The following is a 10,919-nucleotide window of genomic DNA, read 5'->3' as shown; positions in this document are numbered from 1 at the left end:
AAAAGAATATATATATATAAAGAAAAAAATAAAGTAATGAGACTAGATGAAATTACTAAAAGAGTAATGATCAGTACTAAATCCTATCATCTAGAGACAGGCAAGGTTAATACGATGGCAATTTCTTCTCCAGATTTCTCTTTCTAGAATGTAATTAAATAATACAATGTATGCCTTTGTTATAGTCACAATAATGCTTCATAATATACCAACTAACATTCAATGGTTTATAACACAGGTTTGTTTTTCTTGTGCGTGGGTCTATGATTTGGCTTGAGTGCCTTTTCTTAGATTGTGGGTTAATTTGGCTTGGTTCAAGATTTGGGTTGGTTTCATTCTGCTTCACTTGTTTTTACATTCCTCTTAAATCAGCAGTTTCCCAGGACATATTTTTCTTGTGGCAATAACAGAAACGAAAGTGTGTGAGCAGAACCATGTAATGCCTCTTAAGGGCTTGGCTTAGAACTGACACATTGTCACTTTTGTCTACATTCCCTTGGCCAAAACAAATCAAATGGTCAAGCTGAAGATTAATGGTGATGGGAAATGCACTCTCCCCACTCCAGTGCACTACAAGGTCACGTGGCAAAGGAGAAGTGAAGAACTGAAATAATAATCAAACCTAACACAATTTATAATACAGAATTTCACATATCGTTTACATAAATGGGATGACAACATATATACCATTTTGTATACCTTTTCAGTATACAGACATGCCTCTGGGATAATGTGAGTTTGTTTCAGACCATTGCAATAAAATGACTACTGCAATAAAGCAAGTCACATCAGATTGTTTCCAAGTGCATATAAAAATTATGTTAATACCACAATGTAGTCTAGTGTGCAATAGTATTATGTCTAAAAGACAATGTACATACCTTAATTAAAAATACTTTATTGCTAAAAATGCTAATGATCATCTGAGCCATTAGTGAATTGGCATCTTTGTTGGTGGAGGGTCTTGCCTCAATGTTGATGTTTGCTGATTGATCATGGTGGTGGTTGCTGAAGGCTGGAGTGGCTGTGGCAATTTTAAAAAATAAAACAATAATAAAGTTTGCTGCATCGATGGACTCTTCCTTTCATGAAAGATTTCTCTGTAGCATGTGATGCTGTTTGATAGCGTTTTACCCACAGTAGAACTTCTTTCAAAATTGGAGTCAATCCTCTCAAACCCTGCTGCTTCTTCATCAACTAGGTTTACAAAATATTCTAAATCCTTAGTTGTCATTTCAACAATGTTCATAGCATCTTCATCAGGAGTAGATTCCATGTCAAGAAATCACTTTCTTTTCTCATCCATAAGAATCTTTGTTGGTTAGTTTGATCATGAGATTGTAGCAATTTGGTCATATCTTCAAGATCCACTTTTAATGCTTGTCATCTTGCTATTCCACCACATCTGCAGTCACTTCCTCCACTGAAGTCTCGAACCTCTCACAATCATCCATGAGAGTAGGAATCAACTTCTTCCAAACTCCTCTTAATTTTTTTTTTCTAGAGACAGGATCTCACTATGTTGCCCAGGCTGGAGTGTAGTGACTATTCATAAGCATAATTATAGTCTTTTGGGCAATCTTCCTACCTCAGCCTCCTGAGTAGCTGTGATTACAGGCATAGACCATTGTAATGGCTTATTCATGTTGATTTTTGACCTCCCTCTGCAAATCACAAATGTTCTTAATGGCATCTAGAATGGGGAATGCTTTACAGATGGTTTTCAATTTACTTTGCCCAGATCCATCAGAGGAATCACTATCTATGGGAGCTATAGCATTATAAAATGTATTTCTTAAATAAGACTTCAAAGCCAAAATTACTCCTTGATCTGAAGAATGGATATTTTGTTAGCAGTCATGAAAACAACATTAATCTTGTACATCCATGCCAGAGCTCTTAGGTGAGCAGGTGCTTTGTCAGTGAGTAGTACTATTTTGAAAGGAATCTTTTTTCTCAGATTTCAAAATTGGGCTTAAAACATTCAGTAAACCATGCTATAAACAGATGTGCTGTCATCCAGGTTTTGTTGTTCCATGTATACAGCACAGGCTGAGTAGTTTTTGCATAATTCTTAAGTGTCCTGGGATTTTCAGAATAGTAAATGAGCATTGGCTTCAACTTAAAGTCACAAGCTGCCTTAGCTCCCAACCAGAGTGTCAGCCTGTCCTTTGAAGCTTTGAAGCCAGACATTGACATCTCCTCCCTAGCTATGAAAGTCCTGGATCTCACCTTCTTCCACCCTAAGGCTGTTTCATCCGCATTGAAAATCTGTTGTTTAGCGTAGCCACCTTCATCAATGGTCTTAGCCAGATCTTCTGGACAACTTGCCACAGCTTCTACGTCAGTATTTGGCACTTCACCATGCATTTTTATGTTATAAAGATGGCCTCTTTCTTTAAACCTCATGAACTAACCTCTGCTAGCTTCCAATTTTTCTTCTGCAGCTTCTTCCCCTTGCTCTGGATTAGGTTTTGGCTTAAGGGAATGCTGTGGCTGGTTTGATCTTTTATCCAGACCACTCAAACTGTCTCCACATCAGCAATCAGGCTCTTTGGCTTTCCTATCATTTGTGTGTTCACTGGAGTGGCACTTTTAATTTCCTTCAAGAACTTTTTCTTTGCATTCACACTGTGGCTAACTGGCACAAGAGACCTCACTTTCCGCCTGTCTTGGGTTTCAACATACCTTCCTCGCAAAGCTTAATCATTTCTAGCTTTTGATTTGAAGTGAGAGACACGTGACTCTTCCTTTCACTTGAACACTTAGAGGCTATTGTAGGGTTATTAATCGGCCTAATCCCAATATTGGTATCTCCTTGGGAATAGGAGGCCCAAGGAGAAGGAGAAAAGTAGGGGAATCGCTGGTTGATGGAGCAGTCAGAACACCCATTTATCAATTAGCTTTGCTGTCTTATATGAGCGTGGTTCTTGGCATCCCAACACAACGGCAATAGTAACATCAAAGATCACTGGTCACAGATAACCATACCAGATATAAGAGTAAGGAAAAAGTTTGAAATTCTGTGAGAATTATGAAAATGTGACATGAAGTGAGTATATGCTATGGATAAATGGCACCAATCAATTTGCTTGACCCACTGTTGCCACAAACCTTCAATTTCTAAAAATTGCAATATCTGCAAAGCACAATAAAGCAAAGCCCAATTAAAGGAGATGTGCCTGCATGATTTTTTGTGTCAATAATATTTTTAGTAACAGCATTATTCTATTATACAGATGTACAGTAACTTATTTGGTGAATCTCCTATTTATAAACATTTAGGTGGTTCATGATTTTTCACCACTACAAATAATGCTAAATGAATAATTCCATATGTATTTCTTTACACAATTTTTGGAATTGCAACTTTGGGTAAATTCATAAAAGTAGAGTATGTAAATTAAGGTGTGAACCTGCTTGAAATTTGGAACCATTTTGAAAAATTGTCATTCAGAGACATTATGAGTTCATACTCCCATCCATAGTATGCAAAACTGCCCTTTTTCCAACTCACTTCTCAATACAGAGTATTAGCAAACTTTTTCTTTTTTGCCAATCTGGAAAGTGAAAAATATTTGTTCTTTATATGTTTGATTATTAATAAAGTTTACTTTTTTTACCTGTATGTTGGCCAATTGCTATTTTTTCTTTTGTTATACTGCCTGTCAGTTTCTCCTGTATTTCTACTAATATCGAAATGGTTTTCTAATTGATTTTTAGAAAACTATTTACATATTAGGGCTATCAACGTATTGTCATTTTGTTAAAATATTTGTGTTAGTTTTTGAAATACAGAATGTGTCAGTTTCCTATTGTTACTATAACAAAGTATCACAAGCCTGTGGCTTTAAGTAACATAATTTTATTCTCTCACCATTCTGGAGGCCAGAAGTCCAGTTTTACTGGGCTAAGGTCAAGGTGTTGGCAGGGCTAGTCCTCCTGGAGTCTCTGGGAGAGCGTCTCCCTGTCTTTTCTAGCTTCTAAAGGTTGCCGTGGCGTTTTTTGTCCTGTACCCCTTCCTTACAACACTTTATGCATCTGTCTCCACATTTCCTTCTGAGTCCTTTAACCTTCTTGCCTCCCTCTTATAAAGACTCTTGTGATTACGTTTAGGGCCCACCTGGACAATTCGGCTACTTCCCCACCTGAAGATTCTTAACTTAAAGGACATAGAAAATCCCTTTTCTGTATGAGGTAATATTCACATACATGGATATCTTTGAGAGGCAATTATTCAGCCTGCCACACAGAATATTTAATTTTTAGGTTGTTCAGTCAATCATATAATCAAATATAATCAAGATTTTTTGTTTGTTTGAGACGGAATTTCACTCTTGTTGCCCAGGCTGGAGTGCAATGGTGTGGCTTACTTGCAACCTCTGCCTTCCAGGTTCAAGCAATTCTCCTACCTCAGCCTCCCGAGTAGCTGGGATTACAGGCATGCGCCACCACACCAGGCTAATTTTGTATTTTTAGTAGAGATGGGGTTTCTCCATATTGGTCAGGCTGGTCTTGAACTCCTGACTCAGGTGATCTGCCCGCCTCGGCCTCCCAAAGAAGATGTTTTTTATAGTCTTCTGCTTTTGTGTCTGGCTTATAAAAACCTCTTTCACTCCAATTTTTATATATACAGTTAGCTAAATTTTATTTTAAAATTGCTATGATTTCATGGTTTTAATTTTTTTAGTAGTTTCATTTTTTTGCATTTAAGTCTGTATTCATCTAGAATTTATTTTGACATAAGAATGAGTTAGGGATTCATTTATATTTTTCATATTTCTAGCCTGTCTCCAACATATCATTGAATAGTCTATATTTTTCTTACTGATTGTAAATGCCATCTCTATCACATGATAATTCATTTTTTGGGTTAATTTCTGCAATCTTGATGCTTTATGTTCCGTTTTTCTGTCTCTCTTCCTATATCATTATCGCAATATTTTAAAGTTATATATCACATCTAGTAAGTCGTTACTTCTCATTATTTTTCTTTTTAGAATTATTGACTACATTTATATTCTTAAAAGTTATGAATATACACATATACATATTATGTAGTGTATAGATGGCATAAATGATATTAATAAGATTAACACCCATGTTCCCAACCACCCAACTTAAAAAATAAAATATTACCAGTGCCTTTGAAGCTCCTGGCTCCCTCACCACACCTCCTATAAGATGACACCACTGTAGTGAAAGTTGAATTCAGCATTCCCTCACTTTTCTTTGTAGTTCTAATACATGTGAACCCACTTAAATCATCCTTCTTTTTAAAATCACTCTCCTATCTGGCTTCTGCCAAGTCTCTTGACTATGCAAAGGAACCATTAAGCGCTTGCTGTGATTAAGTGTAGATTTTTGCCTAAGGTCATCTCTGCCTCTGAGAATTGTAAACAGGAGATGCAATATTTAAAGTTTGGTATCCAGGCCATTTTTAAGGGTTTTAATTCTGGGTGGCCAAAACCCAATAAACGTCCACAACATTTAAGAAAGGGGCTGGTAGTCTTTGAAAGTTAACCAACATTTTTTTCAACACTGGCCAATGCTGTTAAAATGGGTTTCCTTCCTTGTATCAACATTGATATGGTTGTTTTGATGAAGTGATCTTGACCCAGAAATGTTTTTATGCCCACTAAAAGCAAGTAGTTAAGATTGTAGCTTAAAAAAGGACAGAGAATTCCACTTCTGTGAATTCATCCTTCAGATACACTTGCATAGGTACAGAAAGAATTTTGTACATGCTTATTCATTGTAGCATCATTTGAAATAATAAAAGATTGGAAGCGACACAAAAGTTTATAATAGAGACTGGTTAATCGTAGTATATTTACACAACAAAATTTTATGCAACCATGAAAAAGAATGTGCAGAACTGTATAGATAATATGCTACTTTAAAACCGTGGTGGGGGGATAATACATATTCTTGACATACTTATAAAGAAACTCTAGGAATTCATAGGAAAATAAGAATAGGAGTTACTTGAATAGTGAAAAGCAGTTGGATAGAAGACAGTAGTGAGAAGACTTTTGACTGTAGATATTTTTGATTTTTTAAAAATATGTTTGAATCATAAGAATGCATTGCCTATTTGATGTCTAACACTGCTCCAGCCGACATACCTTCTCTGAACCTCACCTTGTACTGGAGGGTACTATTTTGCATACTATTTTGGTAATTAAAACATGATGCAGTTGTTATGAACATCTAATTCAAAATGTCACCCCTTTTGCCTGGACCAGTTCAACAGATGTGAAAAATGAGACTAAATTTCTCCCCACATTAAGAAAGCTCTGGGTGTTTGGTCCAGGATTTTATCCACGCACATTTTCACTCAACCGATGAATAGACATTTACTCAGACATTCTAATGTGCTGGCCCCTTTGCTGGGTGTGTTTGGCTTTACATTTAGACAGATCGTGCTAGTCATTAGAGGGCATCGATGGGAGAGTTCTTAGCTTGGTGGCAGGGCACCAGCTAGGGGGTTGCCGCAGATGTGGATCTGGACTGGGAGCTGACAGTGAGGAGGCGGTAGGGCGAGGGGCTCTCTTGAAGCCCCTTTCATTGAGACATTTAAGACTGTCTGTCCAGCTACCACTGGCAGGCTCAGAGAGGAGATTTTTATCTAATCTGTGTGAACCCTGTTCCCTGCTGTCTGAAATGGACTTCACCTTCAAAGATGTCAGAAGCAGATTAAGAATCACACCAAGGCAAAGTAATAGCAACGACTTCTATTTTTTCAAAGAGCAAAATGCTGGTTGCTAATTCTAGTCGCATACTGAACTATTAGCTAAGTTTGTTGTGTTGTGTTGTAGCCTTTCAGCTCAGAGGTATATTAAGATGATAAAAACACAAAGCCCCACTTTGCTGTTGAATAGTTTGAGCTGATGAACATTGGCATTAGGGGGAACGGAGGGAGTTGCTGAGGACCCAGGCAGGATTTCTGTTGTTGTTGTTGTTGTTGTTTTGGTAGGTCCTCCCAGGGTACCTACAGCTGTAAAAAGAGTCTTGGGAATTGCAGAAACAAAACAATGATGTAATCCCAGTGGCTTGGGTTATTTGTTATGCCAGAAAGAATTTTCTCTGAGACTAATGGATGAAATTGTCTTATGTGTAAGAAGATTAGGTCACAGTTTACTCTAATTTTGGGATATATTACATCTCAAAACTGGTGCCTGATGTCTCACCATTAGCAAAATCACTCTTTGGGGGTGATACTGCTTCTAATTAAAATACACATGGACATTGATGGAGAGAGCAAGCCTTTGTTAGTGGCTGGTGGCAGGAGACTAGGTGGGAGGGTGAGTGGAGTGGGCAGGGGATTCTGAACCATGGGGTTGGGGGCTGAGCACTGAGCTGGGTGAGGAACAGAACATACAGAGAATCTCCAAAGGTAAGAGGGTAGGGACAGCTGCTGAAAGAAGTAAGAGAGGACCTAAGGCAAATTTCATTTGTTTACCAATGTTGAATTTGGCATGGGAAAGTCTGCATCAAAGAAAGGGTGAGGTAGAAGCTTAATATGTGCTTTTCCCATTGCTCCTGCATTGCAAATTCTTCATAGGAATGTTCTTCAGAGACCTTGTTTACTTGCCTGACATGTACGGTTATTAGAGATCTTTGGATATTGAAGTAATTGAAAACTGCAATGTGAGGGCACACTTAGTATTCTTGAGGCACAATGCAATCTTAGAGATGCACCTGGGGGATTCTGGCGCTTCCTGGTTCAGCTCAGCTGCTCCGTGACTAAGGATTAGGACTGTAGATACCACTGAAAACTGGAAACTTAGCTAATTAACTTTTATGGCTTGGTATTAACAGTGTTATTATATGTGTGTAAACACCATGTGCTCACGTTGGGAGAAAGAGTCATCTTTTCCCTTTAACAAAGGATTCTTTCATGGCAGGGGTGACAAAGTGGCAAGCAGTCAGTAGGTGTTGATGAGAGAGGCCACACTGGCTTTTATCTTTGAAATCATTATTTTCACTTTTGCATCAGTTAGAAAACCATGCATAACTTTTTGGTTAGTACTACAATAGCCTTTAAATGTGTAGGTCTGCCATGCAAAATTGTATGCTACGCAGGAAACAAATCCGTCCATTCATTCAACGCATACTCAGTGTGAGACTATTATGAGCCTGGTGCAGTGCTGGGCGTTTGAGATGCAGTGACGGACAAGAACAGATCCAGTCCCAGCCCGAGTAGAGTTTATAGTCAGTCAGGGAGATGGATGTTAATTGAATAAACAAAAACAAACATATTGTTTCAAATTATGGTAAGTACTATGAAAAATAGGTACACAACTGTATGAAAGCGTATAATAAGGAAAGCGATGTTTACATTGCGATCTGAAGAATGAGTGAGTTAACGGGGTGAAAAGGTACTTGCGGGTAGGAGGTGGGGAAGGAGGGCACAAAGAACATTTCAGACATAGAGGAGTTTGAGAAACTGAAAGACTAGTGTTTCCAGAGAGTTATTCTTTGTATATAACTTTGGCCATGTCATTGAACTTGATTGGGTTTTCGGTTTCTTATTTGAAAAATGAAGGTTTGGATACTGGCTCCCTGTCATGATAAATAGCAACTGTCCCATAATTAATGAAAAATTGAATCACCCTGTTGAATTCTAAAATGAAGGTGCTATAATGGCATGAGCCCTGCCAAAAGCTACATCCAAAGAAAAAACACTGCTGGCTTGGCACTGAGCTCAGCTCTATGCATGCAGATAGATAATAAGAATCCTTTAATTATGTTTTGCTTTGTGATGAAATCACAATTGAATTTTTCTGTAAATCAGAACTTGATTCCTGTAAAGCGGAATTGTGAGCTTCATTCGCTGGTCTTCTATCTGCCTGGCCTGGATGAGTCAGCAGGCCCGCTCGGGTTAAGTCCATTATATTCCAGCACACAGCTAAAGATGTTGCTCTTTAAAAGATCATTACTTAGAAAACCAAAATAATTCGCCCCTATTACCTTGTTTAAAAAGAACTAGCTTTATTTTTAGACTGAGATTTATCTGCGTAGATGTTTCTAGCCTTACGTATTGTGTATGCTGAGCTAATTTGATTTTGCTAAGAGTCATTTGTGAATTTCTCTGTGAACTGCTGATTATCACACACGGCTTAGGGCCTGGTTCATTTTAAACCAGGTGAGTATGTAGCAAAAATGAGCCCCTGTCCAAATATTCATTTTAGTGTAGAAGCAGGTCCACACTTCACCAAGAAACAGCCTCCACAGTGAAAAAGAGGCTGAATTCAGTCCTCAGAGCCTCCTTGCCTTACTGTTTGTGACAGAAGCACACCTCTGTGGCCAAAGGTGCTGCCGATCTCCTCTCCACTGCTGCCACGTGAGTGATCAGGCAGTGTGGCAGCTCCCTCCCTCAGCCGGACACTGCCATTCCCCACCTAGCCTTTATGACCCTTGTGAAAAGAAGCCCTGAGCTGCACCTCCCTGCCCACTGGAGGGACTGATCCATCACCTAAGACTGTGTGCTTGCCCCCGCAGAAGAGCTGTGGGCAACAGCTACTTAAGTCTCTGGCATCTCAGCCTCCCAGCCAATTAACTCTGGGAGTTGTTGGCCAAGTAAATCAAAGGGCAGGAAACAGGCTAAAATTAGATGTGGAAGGGAGATAAAACCACAGCAGCTTTTTTGAACTCAGAAGCATACATTAACCCAATAGCACAAGGTATATATGTTTTGTTTCTGTTTTTTAACGATATTTTGCTTCAAATGACAGTTTGTATCCGGTAATAGTTCAGCTGATTATAAAGATTTGGGACTTTAAAAATAGTTTTCTTTGACTGCTAGACTGGGAAATGAGAAGCCATGAGCCTGTGAGTTACTGTGGCTCAGGCTGATTTGTGAAGAGGATGGTGGGGGTGGTGAGAAAGTTTGATCTGCATTGATGGAAATGACATGTGAAAGTCCTGTGCGTAAACGGAGGAGAAAAGATCTTTTCATGGGGAGTTGGAAGGTAGCAGGAAACTCTAAAGCCCCTTTTAACCACTGACAATCAAACATACTTGGTCTCCTCTCAGTTTAACGATAAGGTTGTCTTGAGGCCTGTTCATAAGATGTTGACAAAGTACTGTTTTTGTATTCTCCTGCTCATAACTGGGGCTTGGCTCTCTCTCTCAGGTAGCTCATTTCAGGGAGTGGGGTCCTTGGTTTTCTCCTCTTATTCCAGCCTGTAGGCTGCCTCAGGCTCTGCAGCTGCAGCAGCTCTGCACAGGCTAGGGAGCAGTTCCCTCTGGTAACTTGTTACTCTCACTGTTTACTTTTGTAGATTCTCAAACTTTCTATGTGTTAGTTCTCAGCTTTTTTTTTTTTTTTTTTTTTTTTTTTTTTGAGATGGAGTTTCACTCTTGTTGCCCAGACTGGAGTGCAATGGCAAGATCTCAGCTCACTGCAACCTCCACCTCGTGGGTTCAAGCAATGCCCCTACCTCAGCCTCCTGAGTAGCTGGGATTACAAGCGCCTACCACAATGCCTGGCTAATTTTTTGTCTTTTTATTGGAGATGGGGTTTCACCATGTTGGCCAGGCTGGTGTCAAACTCCTGACCTCAGGTGATCCACCTGCCTTGGCCTCCAAAAGTGCTGGGATTACAGGTGTAAGCCACCATGCCCGGCTAGTTCTCAGATATTTGCAGGTGCCTCTCATTTACTCAGAACTCCTTATGAGGTAACCAATATTGGCCCCATCTTGGAGGAGAAGGGAGAAGGGAGGCCAGGGCATAGAGAAGTTAAATGTATTATTCAATGCAGTGCAGCAGGCAACAGTAGATCCAGGCATGGAACTCGAGGCTATCCCAGTTCAGTCCTCATTCCCACTGTCTACTTGTTTTTTCCTCCAAAAATCACTCTGTAGGTTGTAATTTTGGTACATTTTCCACGTCCAATTAGATTTTCACTTCT

The 10,919-nt window shown here is 39.2% G+C and overlaps 1 pseudogene; it reads right to left on the bottom strand.

Annotated features, from left to right (window-relative positions):
• Window positions 1-931: 931 nt before the first annotated feature.
• On the bottom strand, window positions 932-7,604 carry LOC126956167 (tigger transposable element-derived protein 1-like; annotated as a pseudogene).
• Window positions 7,605-10,919: the final 3,315 nt, after the last annotated feature.

This window comes from Macaca thibetana, chromosome 6 (genome assembly GCF_024542745.1).
Source record: "Macaca thibetana thibetana isolate TM-01 chromosome 6, ASM2454274v1, whole genome shotgun sequence".
NCBI lineage: Eukaryota > Metazoa > Chordata > Mammalia > Primates > Cercopithecidae > Macaca > Macaca thibetana.
The sequence above is the reverse complement of the archived record's forward strand: the minus strand, read 5'-3'. Positions and strand labels throughout refer to the sequence as shown.